Genomic DNA, 8,946 nt, shown 5'->3' with positions numbered 1-8,946 from the left:
ATATGCACGTGTTTATAGAGCTGAACATGTGTGGGAGGAGGGAGGCTGATGTATCGTACCCAAGAGTGTCACTGCTTCAAATGATGTCAGAAGCACACAAAGTAAATAAAAGTCCTTTTCTCGCCACGCGGGGGGGTAACAGACCCAAAGTCTCTGCTGTGCAGCAGGCTGGACCTGCTGGTTAGGAATTCAGAGCGCCAGTCTCACACTACATAACGCCTGAACGATGCGTGATATGCCGTTTCAGACACATGCTTTTGCAATTATGTGTGCTAAATATTTAGGAAAAACTGGATTATCAAAAGTTTTCATGTCCACATGGTCTTTGTTCAGTTGTGCTGCTGGGCTGAACTAATAAAACTTCTTCTCTATTTCTGTGTTTTCATTGACTCTGCAGGATAAACTGATGCAGATGTTATCTGTCTGTCTTCTTACAGAAATTAGGTTATTATTGTGTGTGTGTGTGAGAGTGAGTGTGTTATTCCTGTGGGACTAACAGAGCTTCCACTAAGTAATGCATATTATCGTGTATTCGGTTGAACAGCAAACATAAACGTTGCTACTTTGTTCCCATGATCTTCTGCTGTCTCCTCCAGTGGAAGTCGAGGCTTTTGCTCCTCATGGAATCACACAAATTGTGGTGAAGCCTGCACACAGCTCCAACCTCCCAGTAATTTTAAAGGTTAGAATGGTGACCATGTGCAGGACTACACTGTCCTCCACTATTTGTCTTTCACCTCAGTGGCTGAGTGAAATTCAGCTCCAAACTTTATAGTTTCTGCAAAGGCAAGATCTGACAGAGAAAAGGGTGGAAGGGGAAATGGGCAAGCAGGGTGGGGGTGGCGGAGTTTTTATGGGATCTTGTGAGATAGAGAGTAAGAAATGGAAAGAGCCTGTAATTGATTATTGAGCACAAAGCTCTCCTCCCATCTTAGCTCATGCTTTTGCTCTCATTGCACCAAGACTTTAAAATGATCTGAGCGACCTCAGACATCCGTCAGCTTGAATTATGTTTAAGTCTAACCTGAAGATGCACCTCTGTCCTCTCATTTTCTGTGCAGTTGGTGTTTTTATGTGTAGAAGCAGTGTGGGAGCCTTCTTCTGTCTTTACTGTAAAACACCATATACATACACACATACACATGTTGGTTTACTTGTTTCTACTATATTAATCCTGGTTCATGCAGCACTAACCAGACCTTACCTAATACAGCTGTTATGTCCTGAAGTTGCTTCTTATTCATTTCAGTTTACCTCAGGTGTCCCCCCCTCTTTTCTTTTCCTTTAGAAGAGAGATTGTGCTGCTCTCTGGTGGCCACGTGTGATACAGCAATTGAATGCTACGTGTTGCTTAATGAGGACTGTCACGTGGACATAACATAACCACATATGCTAAGATCCAGATCATGGTCAAATCGACAATGTAAGACATAAATAAAATATTTTACACCACAATTTGCTAAAACACATACAAATATTGAGTTGGAGCCCTCTCTCGTGTGCTGTGCATATTTCCAAACTGCATCATTTGAAAACACAGAAATTTGGGGCCTGGTCTACCACATGTGATGTTTGCATGCGTTTAGCTGGATGATGCAAACATGAAACATAGCGGAAGAGCTGCAAGTGGACAGCTCTGCTCATAACTCCTGTGTTGACAGGGAAGCAGATTCTGCATTGAGGTAAGAGATTTTACAGTTTTTACGATATTTTTTGGCTCAGATTTTATATCCAGTCAACATAACTCGGCTCTTTATTACCTGAAAAATTGAGCAGGTGCTGCAGCAGTTTTGTAGCAGGGCCCTTAGACATTTAATATTGTCACATACAGCACCTTGCACTTTATTAATAATGCAGTAGACCCAAAAGCCTGCTTGTCCTGCAGTGTGTTACACATGTCTGTGTTTGTGTGGAAGCTCACATATGCATGCATGCTTTTCTGCAAAATGTGAATGTTTGTGTGTTAGTGTAAGTATGTGTGCTGTGAGTAGACTAGAGGTACAGTAGCAGCAGAGCAGCTTTACTTTACCAGAACAGAGTCTGCAGCATTCATCAGTCCCAGTCGCCTCCTTCTGTGATTGCTCCTTCATCTCTTATTTAAAAGTTGATTGACTCTTAGCTCACTGTCATAACACCATAAAGCATAATGTAATTTTCCATCCACAGAAGCATTCAAAAAGACGCCATTTCTAAAGCACGCTGTTGTGCTTTCAAGTTTCTAGGAATCTCATTTCCATATTGTATGAAAATGAGCTATGGTTAGACCTATGTACACACCACACACTGAACATCAGGCCTTTGTTATGCTGGTGTCACCGTAAAGCATCTGTAATGCATCTTAAAAATCACATTTCTTCTACAAGTGCACCAATATATGAAAATGTGACTCGGAAACAAATATCACAGGCAAGACGATCATTCCAGATTAACTGAGTAAATTAAACATGTCAGCCGTTCAAATAATAATGACTTTTACATTGGCTGTGTTTCCACTCGTTTAACCGTGGTTTCATTGCGATTACATTAATAACTGACTTCCAAGTTTCTGGCGTGAAGCTCATTGGACCACAAAGAATGTGTTCAGTCCATAAGCAGCGTGTTCCTGTTTTGATTTTACCAGATACCAATCGTGCATAGATGACAGGAAACAAGAGGGAGATACAACAGAGGTCCTCAGCTGCTTTTTCCACATTACAGTTCATGGTGGGTGTCTTAACCTCGATGAGTAACGCTTTTCACAGTGTATATACAGAAAAAAAAGGTTTTCACATAGTTTTTCACAGGCCTGTACGGAGCCCTAAGTACAACTTTACGACCTCTGTAAGAATTAAGAGAGTACAACACAGCTGGTAATTGTATTTGACTACGAACGTCAGTATGAGCACTCTATGAAAGCAAAAGTTGCGACACTTTGCAGGTCTGGAGGATTCAGGTGTGAGCTAACATGACACCAAGGAGGTTTATCAGGCCATTTCCAAACAATATGAAGTCTATCAGGCTGCAGTGAGAAAGCCTAATAGACAGTGGAAATCATTTAGCACAGTTACAAGTGGACCTCGCAACATAGTTAGACCATGCAACGCTCAGAGAAACTGTAAAAAGAGATCCATCTCCGAGTCTACAGGCCTCTGTTAGCATGTTAAAGGTTAAAGATAACGACAGCATAGTCACAAATAGTCAGAAAAAGGCTGACCAGGCTTGTTTTGGACAGACAGGATCAAAGCGGAGATGTTTGTCCACCCTAACCCTAAACCCACTTCAGAGAGCTGTGCATAAATGAATGCTAATAAACTTGTGGAGTGGAGAGAGTGTGGACCCAACTGCAGACACTGACGAATGGACTTTAATGGTGGCAGGAACACAATAAAAATCAAAGGAGAAAGTGACTAAGAACTACACAAAACTTAAACTGGGAACAACTGCAAAGTAATACAAAGGAACTAAAAACCTGAGACGTGAAACACAGAACATGAAAACCTGAGACCAGGAACTCAAAGAAGGTAATACACAGACAATCCAGCAACAAACAGAGGACGACAAGGGGCTCAACACACAGAGGGATAACGAGAGAATGAGACACAGGAGCAGAGCACAGCTGTGAGAAATCCCACACAACGAGACCGGGGTAATCAAAACTGCAGCCTGTCAAAGTAAAACAGGAAACACTTGACACTGAAACGATGAGAAGCACAGACGTGAAAACAAAACTAAACTAGACGCAACACAAGGAACACAGGAGAAGCACAGAGACAGAAACCAAGAACCACTGACCTGCGATTACAACCAACTATTTACTCATTTTAATCATTATGTTTAGAGCCTTTTTTTTATTGATACCATTTTAGCCAACACTTTCACGTCTTTATCAACAGGCCTACTTTAGCCCAGCTTTTCAGTAATGCATCCTTGAATCTAAAACGTTCAACGGCTACCATACTTGTCGGTATGTTGTAGTATTATCACGATCCTGGGTCTTTTGACCCAGCGTTTTGGAGTTTTGGTTTATTCTGTTGTTTATGGTATGTTTAAGTTATTTAGGTTCTCTACGTTCATTTGCCTTTTAGTTTCCCCTTGTGTTTTCAACCCCTGTTAAGTCTCCCTTGCCCTTCATGTGTTTCATGTCTGTGTGTCTTATGTTGTCAAGTATTGATCCCTAGGGGAAATAAAGGATTCTGATTCTGATTCATGTTCTCATGTCTGTGTCTCATTATGTTTCCTGTTTTATTTTGAAGGGGTCCTCTTTTCAATATTTTTAGTTTTAATCTCCCCTTGTGACGTTGTTACATTCATGTGTGTCAGCTGTTTCCCCATGTGTTCCCACTTCCCTCATTAGCCTTTTTAGTTTTTGTTCACCGAGTTTAGGTTTTTGTTTACTTTGTTTGTACCGTTTTTGCTAGCCTTAATAAACGGCTTGTTTTTTGTTAATCCACGTCACGTTTGTTTTTGGTCTGCGTTTGAGTCCTCTTTTGCAAACGCATACAGTCTGCCTCAGCCAGACTGTGACAAGTATTTATGATTATGATTAGCATTAACGATGCCTTTATGACGTTTACTCCAAACTTTGATTCGACCTGCCGAATGTCACAGCAGAAATCGAGATTCATCAGACCGAGGAACTTCTTCCAGTCTCATGTCGTTGAGTTGTAGTGAGCCCATGTGAGTCAGTGTGGTTTTCTGCTGCTTCGAGGTTAGATGTGTTTATTCAGAGATGAGTTACTGTTCCTATCAGCTCAAAGCAGCTCGGCCATTCTTCTCTGGCATCAAGCATTTTCTCTCAGAGAGCTGCTGCTCACTGAACGTTTTCTCTTTTTGGGTCCATTCTCTGTGAACCATGGGAATGTTTGTGTGGGAAAATCTCACCATCAACCGTGCTGCACTCAAAGTCACCTACATCAGCTTTCTTCCTCATTATGAGGCTCTGTTTTCACTTTTCTTGAATATTCTGAGCTGCTACCGTTTGGTTCTCACTGAACCAAACAGCAGGAAATGTGTCAAAGTGGGCTGTGTGGCAGGCAGCAATCGGACCTGAAGCACTCAAGGGATAACACAAAAGAGTGAGCTAGTATGTATGCACGCAGGCGGACAAACACAGCTCAAACTAATCACAGACTAATGAGGCACACAAAGCAAAACTGAACATAATGGACATGGAGTGAAAGACTATCAAAATAAAACAGGAAATGACTAACTCTAACATACGACATATGAACCTGACACAAAGACAGAGGTTGGAGGGACAGAATGGGAACACAAAAGATGATGACGAACCTATCATCAGCTAAAAAACATCAGAGAGCCAAAGAGACAGAAAACAGGATCGTCACAACTTTTTATTGATAATTTTCAGAATTAGATCATATTAGTGGGCTGTTTTTCACTTTGGGGATGAGGCTGATTTAAAGCACATCCAGGATAAGTGTGGTAGTTGTCACCTGTTCACTGATCATCTATGACCGTGCATGCTTTGCAGCTCATATCAGTGTGGGAGTCTAAGTCGTCACAGGAAACAGCTGGTGATCTGTCAGTGTTCCTGACACGGATTACAGTATTTGGCGACTCTTTGAATAACGAAGTGAAATTGTTGCGTAAACGAATAAATGAGTCAGTGTTGCTGTGCTGAACAGTGACGACGCAGTGACCAACAAGTGCTGTCGTAAAACACTCACATGCATGCGGGCTTTTATGCATGCGCACAATACATTCAACTCACACTCACAAGAAAAGAGAAGGATGTGGAAAAAGAAAGCATTGTTCTCAAAACACGGCCTCCTGCTTCTCTTTAGTTTTTCCTTTTCTCCCGGTCAGTGATTGGGAGACAGTGCCCGTTATCTCCTTCTGTTCTCTTCCTCATACTGATAATAAGTAACTGTTCAATGTCAACAAGAGCTCCTCAGACAGCCACTCAGTGAGCAAGAGCAAGTGCGCATGAGGCAAGGGAGAAAAGGCCAACTCTACAACAGCATAGCGGAGACAAAGAGAATCTTAATATAAACAGTCTGTTGTGCAAAAAGATAAGAAAATCCTCTCTGTATTTGTGGTGTCCACTGGCAGCCAGCAGAGGGCAGTGTGGAGATGTGCAACGTTCGATCATTTCAGAGGATATATATATATATATATATATATATATATATATATATATATATATATATATATATATATATATATATATATTTAATAAAGGGATGTGTAAGATATGTCACAGATGTTCATTTGTCATGTTCGAGTTGATGTTGTGGGTTTTCACTGAAGTACATTTACTCTTATAACATTTGACAGTTACATGTACTGATGTCCACTGAAAGAGCCTGCACATCAGGGGTGTAATTTCCAGGGGGGTTAGGGGGGTTATGCCCCCCCCCCCAATAATCAGACCCAGCCAATATAACCCCCCCCCCCAAATAAAATTATGAATTATCTTGCATGAATAGGTTGTTGATTTTCTTTACTCATTTCAGTTATTGCCAGCAAAATAGAATCATCTGGGAATTTACCCAGATTTATTTATTTATTTAGACGGAGATCTTGCTGCACACGGACAGCGAATGAACCCCAGAGAGAAGGGGAACGTTTCAGTGAGGAGCTTCATTGCAGGACAAAGTATACTTTTCTTCTTCTTCCACTGTCTTTATCTCATTCCTACTTATTTACAGAGCATTTACTATTGTGTTCGTCTTGTTTTGTGTGCCATTGTTTGAGGCTCTGTGAGAGAGAAAATGAGGGGGAGAGAGATTTTGTTTGTATTGACCCAAGCTGAGCAGAGCTCGAATGTGTAGTGTGTGCACAGAGGTTTGGTTTCCCAGCGCTGGCCACGCTGCGACTGTGTCAGCACACTCAGACTGAAGCAGTGGGAAGAAGAAATAAGAAAATGTCAAGAACAACATGTTACACAGAAAGACCAAATGTGGGTGGGTTCAATGAGAGATAAAAAAGAGCAATTTGGGCTGAAGTGAAGTAACTTCCAGTTCACTGGAAGTCCGTCCAGACAGCGAGAAGAGTGGCCGCATGTTTGCTCACTCTTCCTGTCCATTCGTTCCCAGAAGGCACCGGCAGTCATGACCTTGTTTATCCTCCCTCTTCAGACACTCCATTGGAGCTGGGTTCATCCGGTTTGATTAGGCAGGCATTTCAGTGCTGTTTCCATGCATGAGCTGCAATCATGAATCAGTGCTAAATATAAGCATATTTTAGGAGGAGCCTGACTGCATTTCTGTGTGTGCAATGGATTCAAAGGAATTTTGTCACGCTGAGTCAGAGAGTAGGTCTGAGTCACGGCCGCAGCGAGCTCGAGTTTCAGGGGAGGTTTTCTGATGCTGGAGCGCTGCTGCACCGATTAAAGACAATTTAGTAAAAGTGCTCACACACACGCACGCACACACAGAGGGTAAACAAAGAAACACCTCACATATGAAATCCAGAAGTGGTCATATCAGCAATTAAAAATGAAAGCACTAACATAAACAGCAGGAAACCACGTTCGACCTGGATGGCAGTTAAGTCGAGTTTAGTTAAGTTCAGTTTATTTTGTTTGGCATGGTTTATTTTAGTTGGATCCTAGTTTAGTTTAGTGCAGTCGTTCTCAATCTGTTCAATTTGTTCAGTTTCTGAAGACTTTTTATTTTTAGTTTAGTTCACTTTAATTTAGTCTAATTAAGTTTAGAATGGTTTATTTGATCTAGTTTCATTAGTTTAGCAGGATTTAATTCAGTTGGTCTCTTCTCAAATTATGAAACACTAATGTAAAAACCACAGGGACCGTGTCAGCTTTTCGAGGAGATCCTGTAAATACGATAGCTTCATGTGTTTCAAAAAGTCCCATTCGATGAAAATGATTATGGGAAAGAAAACGAGAGAGGCTTTTCTGTTTTATCTGTCTGAGTCAAACCACAATATTTAAACGATGCACTCTGAACGGTTTGGAGGGAAGCGTGTCCGCTGGATCTTTGAGCAACCCCGACGCAGACGGTCCTGGTTTAACTTCTGTAATCATTTGTATTTTCTTGGCTTATCAAGTGATTTTTGAGTAGCATTTTTAATCTAAAAGAAATGACGAACGGCAACAGAAAGCGAAGAAAGCCGCCAGTCTTCAATCTCAAATACATCAAACCAGCCAGATTAAAAAATAAAAGAATACAACTCTCGAGTAAATGAAAATCTTTTACTTTAAAGTTCTGTTTCAGACCTGTGTGTGTGTGTCTGTGTGTGTGTGACCGGATGCTTGTGTTTTTCTGATGGTTGTTTATTTACTCGAGAAAACGGATGCGATGTCTGACTTCATAGTGCACCTCGCTACTGTAGAAAGCAGCTTTCATCACACCTTGTTCAGTATTAACTGCTCAGGCTACAGTGTGTGTGTGTGTGTGTGTGTGTGTGTGTGTGTGTGTGTGTGTGTGTGTGTGTGTGTGTGTGTGTGTGTGTGTGTGTGTGAGAGAGAGCACTGCCTGGTCCCAGATAATCCTCCTCTCTGTGTTTTACACATGACTGCTTCTTATTCCCTTCCCACACACACACACACAAGCGCTCTCTCTCTCCCTCTGGCCATCATTGTTACACATTTATTATGGTTTGACCTTTGACCCCGCTGTCACGAATGCCAACAAGCTGCGCTGCTTATCGGAGAGTTAAATCAGTAACTTCATGAGGTTGTTCACACTTCAGCTGTAACATTTTATTAGACTTTAAGGACTTTTATAACCCAAAGACGAGAACATTAAGAAAGGAAGATTTTAAGCTTAGATTAAAACACGGTCATTTCTCAAAACTCTGAGGATTTATTGAGGAACCTTTGGAGAGTCCTCAGGACCAATATGTTAGACACACTTTAAGTCTCTATCTTCACTGTCCTTTTCTGCTTTTAGTGTGTAGTTTTCGTAGGAGGGGGGCAGGGCCACTAGGTCATAACTCCTCCCCTTTTAGCTCTGATGAATGTAAGGGGCAAGGAAAGAAAGA

This window comes from Diplotaxodon limnothrissa, linkage group LG23, assembly GCF_057381915.1.
Source record: "Diplotaxodon limnothrissa isolate DT_005_m linkage group LG23, D_limnothrissa_male_GT1.1, whole genome shotgun sequence".
NCBI classification, from domain to species: Eukaryota; Metazoa; Chordata; class Actinopteri; order Cichliformes; family Cichlidae; genus Diplotaxodon; species Diplotaxodon limnothrissa.
This window is presented reverse-complemented; position numbering follows the sequence as displayed.